The sequence below is a fragment of the Corvus brachyrhynchos genome, unplaced genomic scaffold (genome assembly GCF_000691975.1).
Source record: "Corvus brachyrhynchos isolate BGI_N302 unplaced genomic scaffold, ASM69197v1 scaffold698, whole genome shotgun sequence".
Taxonomy (NCBI): Eukaryota; Metazoa; Chordata; class Aves; order Passeriformes; family Corvidae; genus Corvus; species Corvus brachyrhynchos.
The window spans coordinates 544,417-557,253 of NW_008239535.1; the positions used below are offsets into that span (position 1 = coordinate 544,417).

The window sequence follows — 12,837 nt, forward strand, 5'->3', positions numbered from 1 at the left end:
GCTCTGCAGGGATCCTGCAACTCTCCACACAGAGCTGCTTGGTTTGCTTGAAACACTTTCAGCGACATACGGAGAGCTGAACTTGGTGTGGCTGTGCTATGGGATACTAGAGTGAGAATGGAGGTTTCCTGGTACAGATTTTTTCAGGGCTTCAAGACTCTTGTTGTGTGCTGTCCACAAACAGATGGTGAGCTCTACTGTTTAGTAAAAAAAAAAAAAAGGGGGGGAGGGGGGGACGGTAAAGACTCTTTCACAACTTGCACAGAATTTAATGTGGCTTCATTTTAGTATAATTTCATTTCTTGTTAAGTCCATTTTGCTTTATTTTCTTCATTGTAGGTGTATTTCTTGTCATACCTGTAACTAAGTCTTAAGTAGCTTTAATTTGAACTTCATGATTTCAATTTTTTTTGAATGTACCAGTATTTTTGCCAGTTCTATTTGTTACTCTCTTCGTAGCTTTGTTGCAAGCACATTTTTGCTCTGATTTCACCTAGTTCTTTCTACACTCCTAAACTCTTGTATTTATAATTTTTCAGCTTTTATAGTAGGTTCCACTTCTTGACAGTGAAGGCAAGCATTGCTAGTGTCATTTCTTCGCTTTTATTTTTGTTCCTTTCAGAAGCTAAAGCCATGAATGAGGTTATTTGAATGAGACATGCTCTGTTACATGTTTTCCACATTAGCTCTCCGAAGCCCCCTCATCTGTATCGTTCACAGGGTGTCCTGCTTGTGGCGTCGCAGAGTCAAGGTTGGTTTGGTGTGGTAACCAGGCTAGCCATAAGGATCAAAACTTCCTGGCTGGTGTTGCTGCCCCAATAATATGCCTCTTAGCTGTAAAACTCACGGGGAATTAATCTTCCCTTTAATTCCTATTTATTGCTCCTGCCCTGTTATGCAACAAGGGTATTAGTTCGGTTGCAATGCAGACCCATTGTGTGGGGTCCTGCCTGCTGCTGTCCTTTGACACAAGCCTTCAGTTACTCCATTCTGCTTCTTTTGGCTTCTAGAAACTCAGCTTCACAGGCTGTAAAGGTCTGTGTAGTGTTTCTTTAGAGAAAGCCCAACTGACTGTGTATAATCTTAAGCCACTTCATTTTCCGGTACTTTACTTAACATTATCTGCTTTCAGTAGAGAATTGCATGTTTAAGGGACAAAAACTTTAATACGACCAAATAGTTCCTTGAAAGGCTTTTTTAAAGGGAATTGTTTGCAAAGCAAACTTCCTTGTTCATTGTCACCATTTGGGAGTGTCTCTAGTTTACTGCCAAGTCAGGAAAACACAGAAGATGGGCTCTCAGCAGTGATAGGAATCTTTCCCCTTGTACTGTGCAGCTCTGTTTTGTTTTCACACGTTTATCCACCCTTCAGACACTATTAGTGAGAACATAAAATTATATGGAGGGGTAGGGCTGTTTCTTTTGTCTTTCTCATGTTAAGGCAAATTGACAATAGGGCATGATGCTGAATCAAAATAATCAACTCTGTAACTTTTAGGGCTAGTGCTAAAACAAGAATGAGATGTGATAAGAGGTCTTGAGCAAATGGAAATTGTGAAGCTGAAAACACAAATGTGAAAGACAAATGGTTCAAATGAACTCCCATCTGTATTGAAAAAGACTATGTCAAGAGCAGGGTTTAAACTTTTTTGGCTGCATGATTGTGTGGGACAGAATGTATTTGAAACAATTCCTGTAAAAGCTTCTTCCTAAGCAGGCGTGTCTGGAGAAATAAAGGACTGACGCGGCACCGCAGGCTCACGGTGGGTGAAGAGGTGTTGCTCTTGCACTCAGGATCAGGTTCTGGCCTTTTCCACCTGCAGAAAGCCAGAGCCTTCCTAATGATTTCAACAGAGCAACTGCACAAAGATTTGTATAGGAAAAAATAGGATTGGAAGTGGCAAACATGATGGGAATACAGTCTTTCAGATTATTTGCTGGGTTCTTTTGCCTTTGTTTTAACCACCTCCTGGCTAGAGTGCTGCAAGAACAAAACCGTGGTCTTCTAAAACAATTTTCTAGGCATTTTAAAAGATGCTCTTGCAGCATAGATGAAGCATTCATGTAGCAGTGCTGTGGTGTACCTGGGGGATTTATGTTGTGTTGATTCAGTGATGAATCAAGCAGGCAATATGCAGTTCTGAGAGGTACTGCTAATGCTGTCAGAGGAGGAGAGGGGCTGGAGCAGCAGGCAGGGGGAGGACAGGGATGCAGCTGCAGCAAAGAGGTAGTTGAAGAACAGGAGCACGGAGCAGAATTTGGAGAAGGTAGGTCACAGGTAACAGCAGACCTTGACTGGTCTTGTCTTTGTATCCATGAACAGTGGTTTTGCACATAGTTTATAGTGGGTGGTAAATATGTACTTTGCCTGGAGGCATGACTTCAGGCCCTTATCCTTTTATGCTCTCCCCTCTGTTAAATTTTTGTAAACTCCCAAATAGCATGGTGAGTGTGTTTTGGTTTTGGTGGGGTTTTTTTAAAGGAGCTAGTGGCAATTATTATTATATCAGTAAGGAGCAACATAAAAGCCAAAGCATTTGACGCCTCCCATGCTTACTTGATGACATTAAATTAGTGCAAAGAATGCCCCCTATTTAAATGAGCAAATATCTAAATGACTCCCTAACTTATTCACATTTTTGCATTAAGCTCTTCTTCTGTTTTATGAGCTTATGACCAAGGAAAATAAACTTAGTTTTATCAGGATTTGGAATTGATTGAACTTAAAAAACACCAGCTAACCAAGCAGTAAAAGCTGCCTGATGGAGAGAGGCGAGGAGATTTCTCTGTTTGTACAAGACCTGTAATTTTTGAAAGTGTATCTGCCAGCCCAATTATATCTCTGTCCTAATAGGATCACTTGGAGAATATCTGTATATGTCTGGTATTTCACATTCTTAACATCTGGGGTTTAGTTTTGAAGTGTATGCGCATGTGAAATGCCAGACGTGCACATGTGAAATACCCTTATTTGAGTGTCCTTTCTTTGTGTTCTATAAAATTAGGAAAGTAAAACAGTGAAGAAATCCACATTAGTTGGCCTGATTGGGATTATCAGCTGAGATGCTTCACGTGTCAGGAAGTACTGATTTGTTTCCCAGGGCATGCTTTCCAGGCTGATGTTCTAGGAGATTGGTCCAAGCAAAGATAATCAGGCTTTGACTCATGGTGAAATCTGGTATTTAATGCAGAGAGGATGCTAACAGCCACCCAAAAATTGGATTTTAAAAATGATGGAAAAGGACAATGAATGTTTTGTCTTTCCCTTCGTCAGTTAGAAAAAACAAAGATGGGGAGGGTACAATTACCATTTTTTGAACATTATTCCTGAAACACTTCAGAGGGGGTGAGGCTTTCCTAAACATTCTATGTGATGAATTTGTTTCTTCTGCCCCACTGAATTCAAATGAAGTGCTTCTCCTTCTTGCAGTATGTAAGGCACACTCATCTTGTCCCTGGCTGGAATGTGAGCAGCGCTTTGCTGCCCGGATTCCCATGGCAGCAGCAAACAATCTTGTCTGCAGTTAAGATGCTCTCCATCATCACAGGACTGTCACTGGTGTCTCAGAGGCAGCAGTCAGGGTCCCAGTGGGGAAGCCACAGCTGGCTGCAGCTGCTCCAAAGCCTTCTTCATGGAGGGAGGAATGTACATGAAAGAGGAGAAAAACTGTAATGAAATCCATTAACAACTGTTAGGAAGGAAGCAAGCTCGTGTAAATGAATTTTAGTGGAACAAAAGCTATTTATACAAAGCCACCTTCTGTGTTGCAAGAATCGATGGCTGTGCTGCAGGGTGACCCCTCTTCCCAGGGCCTTGCTGGGTGGCAGGGCAGTGAAGGTGGGGAAGCCCAGGCTTTTTCCTGCTCTGACACAGCACAGAGCACCCCAGGTGCACTTCCTGGCTGTGGTTGAGGTGCTGGCAGGAGTACTGCCCACTGGCTGCCAGGCCACTGCTTTCTCCACAGTCAAAAGAAGGAAGCTCTGTGAAAACCAGGCTCACAGTATGGGGGGTGGAATGTATGCACTGGACTTGGGGGGAAGCACATGGGGGCTTCTTTTCTTGTTCATCTCCCCTCAGGCTTAGCAGAAAATATTTTTCTCACATCCCTGGCTGTCCATCTGGCTGCTTTGGTGTGGGAGAAAACACATGCTGAAGCCCATACCATTTGCATGGATTTAATGCAAATACCAAAGCAGAATTTCAGGAGTTGGTTAAGTGTGGGTTTTTTTCTAAAAGGCTAATGTAATCTTCTGCGGTGTGTGATTACATCTTCTGGCAAAGCTTGCTTGATTAAGCAAATCCCATTTCTGGGATTTAGGGTTTTATGCTAGCATCTCTCCCAGCTCAGTGAGTTGGCATAGGAAATTCTGTTTACTGTCTTCTCCAGTACATTTTGTCCAGCATGGAGTCTGGAGGTGGTGAATATGCACACTAACACTCTGACTGTCTCAGCCACTCATGTAAATGAAGAAGCCACATTCAAAGAGTTAAAAAAAATCTTATCATCCACAAGTTACTGCAGGTTTCCTTTGAACATCACATTCAGTTTTCACTGGCAAAGTGATTTAAAAGGTCATTTTCAAAAAGGAGAGACATACAAATGTTCTGGGAAGTCCTTGTTGGGACACTGGTCAGAGCAGTGATGCTCTGCATTCTCCGTCCATCAGTCCAGTCCACATGTCACCTCCCGTGCACAGGAGGAGCGTGGTAGGTGGTGGCAGCCAAAAGACAGCTACCTGCAAAACTCACCCACTGAAATGCAGGGGAAGGCTGGCCAGTGGTGGTCTGCCTCAGCACCCCCCATTTGGCAGTGCCTGCTTTACTGAGCCATGCTCCTGTAGAGCCTTGATGTTACAGGGTCAAGTCTCCCTTGCAGGTGGCTTTCATGTACCAAAGGCTGGTGGAGTAGGGGCATGCCAGGGCCTCTACTTGCTAGCTGGAATTTATTCTTTATGCTCAGGATAGCTTTCACTATGTTGATATTAGTTATTTAAAAAAACCTAAGCCAATCAGCTTCTGTCACAGCCTTGCCGTGTGACCAGGGCAAAGCCTTTATTAGCAGATACTTTGAGAGCTTTTACGGCACTCCCCTGGTGGGCAGATACCTCTGGCTTATTGGGCCACTTCACTCTCAGAAGTGATTGTTTAAGGTGTGCTTTAAAGTCAGGGCAGGGCCCGGTTTTGCAGCACCCTTGCTTAAGACTGGCATTATCAGACACTTGAAAGATTTGCTCTTTTAAGTTCCTTTTTAATTAGTCTCTAAATTCTTTCAGTTCAGCCTTGTGAACTAAGCTTGGGTGAGGCTTTCAGATATGTGCCAGTCCATCCACAACACGTATCTCCAAGGGAGAACAAAGTATTGAAGGACAGTATTAGATAAAAAACCAGGTCTGATCTCTCACAGGTAGTGTGGAGTCCTGGCAAAAAGCATAAAATCCCACAACAATAGCAGAAAAAAGGTGGAAACACCATCTCTTACTGATCTGTTGTTCACCTGCTTCAAAAGCTGTGTGAATCTGAGAGGCCAGCAGATCCTTTCAGATTTTTTTTCTTTTATACCAGAAACATAGGTCAAACTCTGGGCAATACTGATAGATTTCAGTCTAGTGTCACATGAAGCAGGTGCAGGGGCAGCCAGCTCACTGTTCTGTCCTGTGGGTACTTAGGAGGAGAGCACAAAGAGCTTTAGTTGCATTAAGAAATGTTTGATGTCATTAACCAGCTTCTTGTTTGGAATGGGTCTAAGGTTGTCCATCTTGTTTTTCCTGATTTTTAAACCAGTTTTCACTGTGAAAGATACAGTGATAATCAGAGACCTAGAACTGTGAGCTGACAGTCTACATCCCATCCTGTTTTTCCTGAAATTAAACTTTGAATATTAACACTATCTCAATTCAATTCACTGTACTTATACAAAGGTTTCTAAGAGTGGGGATTTTTTCTTTTTTTCTTTTCTTTTTTTTTTTTTTCATGTTCCTTCTTTTATGAATAAATAAATGGTGTGGACACTTTTATCACTGATACAATACTTAAATGTGCTTCCACAGTTTCTACATGGCAGTGGCTGTGGTAAGAGGACTTGTATAGTTTGTGCAAATGCTTGTACAGAGAAAATCACATCTTAATAATTACTTTTCATGTAATGCAATTTCCTGAGCACCAACATTTTTATCTGGTATGCTTTTGCTGAGTAGGATGCCACCACTCATGGCAGGAAAAACTGGGATAATTCGAACAGGTCTGACAGGATCAGGACTCAGAAATGCAAGTCAGGCATTGGAGGCAAGATGCAGAGCAGTTGAGGATGGTGATGAAGTAGTGACAAAGCTTCTCTCTATCACAGCTTGTCAGCAAATGACAGGAGAATGTCATTATTTGTCTCTTGCACTTATAATCTCAAAATTAAACCCTCATAAATAGATGTATATCTTCTGGTGGCTGTTTTCCTGATTAGAGTGGTGTCACTTCCATTCCCAGAACCTCTGCCCACTAGTATCTTATAGTCTGATTGATTATTTTGAGCATACTATAATCATATTTGACTTTTTTTAAGAAAAATATATTCCCTTGTGCATTAGAGATTAGCAATTTGATTTAGATAATCAGATCTTGTCCATATATTCAAATAATTCAGGGGAGTTTCTCCTGGTTGGATATGACAATATAGGATAATGGATTTGCACAATTTTTTAACGAAATCTGAAAACATTTGGATATATTGAGTCAGAAAGATCTCTGACCTGAAATTTAATTAAGGAGTGGAAAATAGGAAAAGTGGGTGGATGTAGGAGAGGAAAATCGGAAAACAAAAAAGACAATCTCTGTTCATTCAAGATTTTGGTCCTGTTAAATGGTGTAAAAAGCTCTTGTCACAGAATAGTTGAGCCTTATAAATGACATAAATTTGAAAATTAGGAAGAGTAGAAAATGAAAACTCAGTAATTTGACTTCTTTCTTCATTTTTAAGAAAAATGAGCAAGCTGCAGGGAAGAATAAAAGACAGCTGAAGTCGAAGGAAGCACATTTGTAGCCATCTATGTCCTAATGAGTAACATTAGGAAACCATATGTAAGTATTTAGTCTTGACTGTAATGGATTGAATACATTTGGTCTTGTCTGGACAAAACAAGCCCAAATCTATCAAGTACATGGGTGAAAAAGCAGTTGGAAATTCTGTTTGCTACAAACGGAAACCAAAGAGCCATGCTCAAATGCTTTCACCTCAGATGAGGTGAAAGTTTCAGTTCCACTATCAGTGCTTACCAGACAGGTGAGAAATAAATCTGCAAATGACATCCGTTATTCTTAAATACTTTGCCGGATGTGCAGTAGTTCATCATTACTGTAATGTTGCAAACCAACTTCCATAAGAAAAAATATTTAAGAAAATTATTTGCATTCTTGTAGTACAGAATATGAGATTGTATTGGTATACTTCAGATCTTTGTAAGGCTTTGACTTGACTGCTCTGAGAAGGGGCTTTGGACACGTGCAAATTATGCCAAGTTAAAAATCCACATGACCTGAGTTAGTCAAGAGTTAAAGAGCTTTTAGCAGAGAACAGAGCATTGACCCAAATGATCTGTATCCAAGTAAAATACTAGAGTTTGATCAGTAGCTCAAGGTGAAATACAGACCTCTTAGCAGTGGGGGCAGTCTGGTGTGTGTTTGTCTTCAGCATGCATAGGAGATATGCACTTTCCAGCTCTGACAGGCTCCCAGCCAGAGCAAGAGGTGATGCTGGATTAAGTGTAATTTTGTGTTTAGTCTCCCATAGATGGAGAGGACCTGCTATGATCCAGCATTTGTCTCAGGCAAGTGGAAGGACCTGATGAGGTGCATGTGCCAACGCCATGTAACACTACAAACAAAACTGCGACTGAAAGTAATGCTCTTAGAAAGAAGTAATAGCAGTGACAAGTTTAATTGGAAAAACTGTAATTGAGGGAGGTCTAGAATAAGCAGTGTTATCAAATTGGTTTTCATCAACAGCTAATCCAAATTTAACTAAGATCTCTCGGGTTCAGGCTTCATTATCACCTAATGCAGGCTGAACACATCAATCCTAGACTCGGTGGAGATTTGATATAACACCTATTTAGAGAAGTAATTTACAAGTGTAAGTCTTATCTGTATGGCCAGAGATGTTCATAATTTGCTTAAAGATGTTTGCTTTGTATTTGTAAAGATTGAATTTGCTATCAGGGTATTAGACTGGCAGTGACTAAGTCTTGGCATACTTCTTTGGAGAAAGAATCTCTTGGCCTTGTGTTTTCAGAAAACTGAATGTTGTGTCCTTCTTTCTCTTAGTTGTAGATATAAAGTGGGAGTCTGAACATGTGTGTGTTTTACAATCCTGTAAGCAAACCAGATTTTTCAGAATAGCATCTTACTAAGAAATCTAATAGTTTTTCTACACCTCCAAAGACACACATATGGCATCTTCCTGTCCCTGCCAGAGCATGTGTGCTGTGCTCCTTCCTCTTGCATGATTTTATGGAAAAGATCTTCTCTGAAACTTTCATTCTGTGGTTCGTTAATCCATCCCTCCACTGAATGACAAAATTCTTCTGGCACCCAAACTGCCCTGAGTAATATCCTTGTGGTTTTATACACTTTGAGAGCTAAGGATGGGTGAGATAGAGGTGAGGGCTGTCTCAGATGGATGGTGTACATCCAAAGATACTGCAAGTTAATGGAATTGCTGTGAAATTACACCAGTGAAAGTGAGGTTTTCTTCTGTACTTCTAAAATATTTGTGAGAATAGTCTGAAAGTATTCATTTTTCATGTGGCCCTGACAAATAATGTTCGGATCTTTACTTGCCGTAGATGTGGGAAAAAAAGACAGTAAGGCCTTTAAAAAATGAAAATCAAGTAGGATCACAAAGATTCAGAAAGAGAAGGATCTCCAAGGAAAAAAATCAATAAACTGTGTCATATAAACCACTTACATGTAAGTGATAAATCTCTCTACATCTGTTGACCAGTGTACAGACTATGAGTTTCGGCCTTCACATTTGAGTTTGTGTACGCTAAGTACATGATCCCCTAAGTAAAATCTAAAGGTATGACTTGTTAGAGATGAAGTGAGATGGCACAGGCAGGCTCCTCCACCGCAGACTCAAGATTTCCAAGAGAAATAACTATCTTGTGTTCTTAACTACCTCTAAGCCAAAATACACCATTTTTTAGGCATCTATTGATGTTATTTTGTGGTTTCTAAATGTTGTACAATAAAAGAGAAAAGTGATATGAGAAGAGTAATGCCAAGGATTTATGTGGACTGGAAACTTACGAGAAGTAGAAAAGGGAGGAGGAATAAAGCTAGCCTGTTGGACATTGCTCTTGATTATACTTGACCTGTTTTGTCAAAGTAGTTCTGCTTGCCTCTGGCCACAAGCATTTCCTAATGTATTTTACCATTAGATGTTCCATCTTGTACTAGATCTTGAATGGCATGTGTAGGCTGACCCCTGCACAGTTCTCTTTTCAGGCATCCTTTTGACCCTGAATAACCACCTCAGCGCTGGTTTTTAAAGAATAGTGGTATATGGACTTTTGAGATGACTTACGTAATTCTGCAAAAAGAGGTTCATACTGTGATACTGGCCCTGGAAGCTACTCTGAAATATGTTCTAGATGTTTACAATGTTCAGTCAAAAACATCCGATTTTATTTATTGCCATGGAGTTGTGGGTCTCTGCTGATACAAAGCACTCTTGATCCTGCTTAAGTCCATTTGACAAGATGCCTAAGACAAATTTTATCTTATTATTAGATAAAAGGAAATAGTATCCTTAAGAATTGTTATTAAAAGAAGAGGTGATGGCTCATTTATAGCTTTCTTATATCAGCTTAATTTTGAGTACAAAATAAAGAGTTTTACTGGTCTGTTACTATCCAGACACTGAACTGAGCACTGATGTTCAGTTCTTCTGAAAATTATTTCGGGGTTTAGCTTCAGTTGAAATGCTTTGAAACAACGTATTTTCTAAAAATGCTTATAAATTCCCTCTAGAAGTCACCCTCTTACTTTGCTGTTTCATGTTACAAACTCAAATATGTCAATTTGGAAGAGGTGTGTCTTTGATTGTTCATTACTCAAGATAACCTTTGCCAAAGTCCCCAAAAATTTAAGAGCAAGAAAGAGCCCTGAGAGGTGGGGCAACAGGATGACTGTCTAGCCCTGATGATCATCTCAAGGCTGACCTGGTAGGACTGGCTAAAAGGGTGAGATAGGGCTCCTGGGAGATTGCCAGTAAGTCACCAATTAATACTAATTGCATGGGAAAATACTGTAAGGCTGCGATGGTTCATTCAGGGACTGGAATGGATTCACAGCTGTGCTGCACCCAAGGGCTGTGTGTCCCTTGGTATTTACTTCAAGAAGAAAACACAATGTTGCTTGCTGCTCCATTCAGTTGCAGTGTTTTAAGATCTGAACTATAATTAATGTGGAGGAACATGAAACATCTCACATCTATCAAACAGCTTGGCTTGGGAATATTGGAGTTAAATTGTAGTATTCTAATTGGTTTCAGCAGGGTTCATCACTGTCTCATCTTGAGCCAGACATTGCTTCTCATTTTCTCATAGGAAAGAAAACAAATCTGAAGTTGCATGAAATATATGCACATGACAGTACTTTCAAAACAAGAAAACTATGGCCATCTGATTTTAAAAGGGCTTTTGCCTCTCTGATTTCCAAGGAAAGCTTTGCAGAAAACTGAGATTTAAGCTGCTGCTGTCTTCTCCTCTGCCTACTGACAGCTGTAAACATCTGCTGAGGATGTAGTTTATTGTCTCATCCTCTTTGTTGCTCATGAAGATCGTGAAGCATCGTGCCTCCTTGAAAATTAAACTGGTGATGCTGAGGGACAGGAGCGAAGAGCCAGCATGCTCAGAGGCTCTTGAGTGCGGTTACCGGGGGGTCGAGAGCAGCTGCTGTATCTGTGCTCCGTCCCGGGAATCACGCCCAGGCAGGCAGAGGCGCTTTCCTGGGAAGTTTGGAGAGGCAGGTGGCAGCAGGCGGGGTGGGAAGGGCATGTTGCTCTGTCAGCGCACTGCGATTTCGCCTCTTCGTCTTGCTCTCGGAAAGGCAGACAAGGCTTCCAAGTCCTAAATTGCATTTTGTCTAACTCCTCCCCTATTCCGGCTGCTTGCTCATGCAACCACCCACGGATCCGAAACAAAAATGTGTGAAGCGACGCAGGGAGTGCTCTTACCAGTGCAGATTCCATCTCCCCTCCAGGCGCCCGGGTGCCCGTCGTGCGCTGACACTGTCTCACTCCTGGACACAGCGGAGCTTTGGCTAATCATAAAGACATAAGCGTTTTTCTCCCATTCGTTCTCGTCACCCTGTACTCCAAGAAGAAGAAGAACAAAAAAAGAGAAGTGCGGATGAGCGTGCCTTTGTGGCACTGCTCGTTCGGCGGGCTGACAGAGGCGGCATTGTTCGCAGGCTGTGCCCGGCCTGGCAGCCGGGGAAGGTGGGATCTGCGCCCTGCATACGGAATCGGGGAGCGGCCGGACAGGGCCGGAGCGCCCGGAGCTGCTGCATTAACACCCGGAGGGAGTTTCAGAGCCCTACTAAAACAGCTTCTCCTGGTATCTTCTGCACAATGCAAAGAGGGTCTAGGATGAGGAGTCCTTGTTAATCAAAGGTAATATTTTTATCTTTAGAGTAGCATAAGATAGTGGCAATTGCTGCTATTGGTTGGTTGTTAAAATAAGAGTGATACAACAGGGAGGAAAGTTACGAAGTCCTCTGTACTCCTTGGGAGAATAAAGCTTCATGGCGGCATCGTGCTGAGGGTTATTGAAGTTCGTCTGTTCTCCTTTATGTGGGCTTAGTTTGCATTACCAGTAATAAGAAAATCTCTATGTATTCCCATCAGAGGAAGAAAAGACTATTTAGTTTCCTTCTCCATCTTACTTTTTAAGCCAAAAGTTACTATTTATATGCAATATTAAATTAGTTCTGCTAATAGAAATACATTGACATATAGCCATTAGGCAAGGTAAATACTTCTTCCTATTATCAGAGACAGTTCATCACCCCTCAGGGTACTCCCTGGAGTAAAAAGCATCCTGTACAGTGGTAAAAAAATTAACATTTGTTCCATATATCTCAGCAGAAAGAAAAATCATTGTTGCATTTGTTTTTCCAGCCACTTCGCAATAGCTATGATTACACAGACTGTGCCAAACAGATTTACATTGTTGTGCTGGTATTTCTCATGTGCTCTTAGTACTTCGATCCTATTTTTAGTGGGTTTTAAATGTCTATTTTTTTGTAGTTTCTAAGTAAAGATATATTTTGTCCGAGTGTGTGCCGTTCATATTGCTGTCTGTTCTTTGTGGTTGTTAAGTCTGTTTTTGAGAATGTGTACGACTATTTGGGGATGATAACGAACATGGTCTTAAAAGCACAAGCCTTGTGGCTGTTGCTCATTTTGTGTGCCCAGGCTGACAAGTTTTTGGGGCTAACGGGCTCAGCTGCATTGAAGACCACACAGAACTCTAGATCTGGAGCTCTTAATGACACAAGTGGTGTTTGAAAGGTTTTTGCTAAGAAGAGGTTGAAAGGAGGAGAGTGCAGTTTGTTTGAACTGAAGAACTTTACTCAGTTCTGCCTGTGCAGCACTGTTTTTTCTGTGCAATTTGGGAGAACACAGCTTGTACCTCCTGTTTGCCCAATGGCACGTAGCAGCCCCAAAGGACACATGCTGCTTTTGTGCTCCTGTTCAGTTTTAATCTTTAGGGAGCAACTGTTTCAAAGAATAAACACATTGCCTTGTAGGAGAAGCTCCAGGAAACATCCTGGCAGTGGCA

At 41.4% G+C, this 12,837-nt stretch overlaps 1 protein-coding gene across 3 annotated transcripts in view; it reads left to right on the top strand.

Moving 5' to 3' along the window:
• Positions 1 to 12,837, top strand: part of PAG1 (phosphoprotein membrane anchor with glycosphingolipid microdomains 1) — an 87,237-nt gene that overhangs the window by 24,182 nt on the left and 50,218 nt on the right. The window contains exon 1 of one of the 3 annotated variants that reach the window (XM_017741191.1): positions 11,253 to 11,666. The exons of the other annotated variants lie outside the window; for them this stretch is intronic. The gene's annotated coding sequence lies outside the window, so the exon portion shown is untranslated. Of the gene's footprint in view, positions 1 to 11,252; positions 11,667 to 12,837 lie in introns of those variants that run through there. 3 annotated transcript variants of the gene reach the window in all.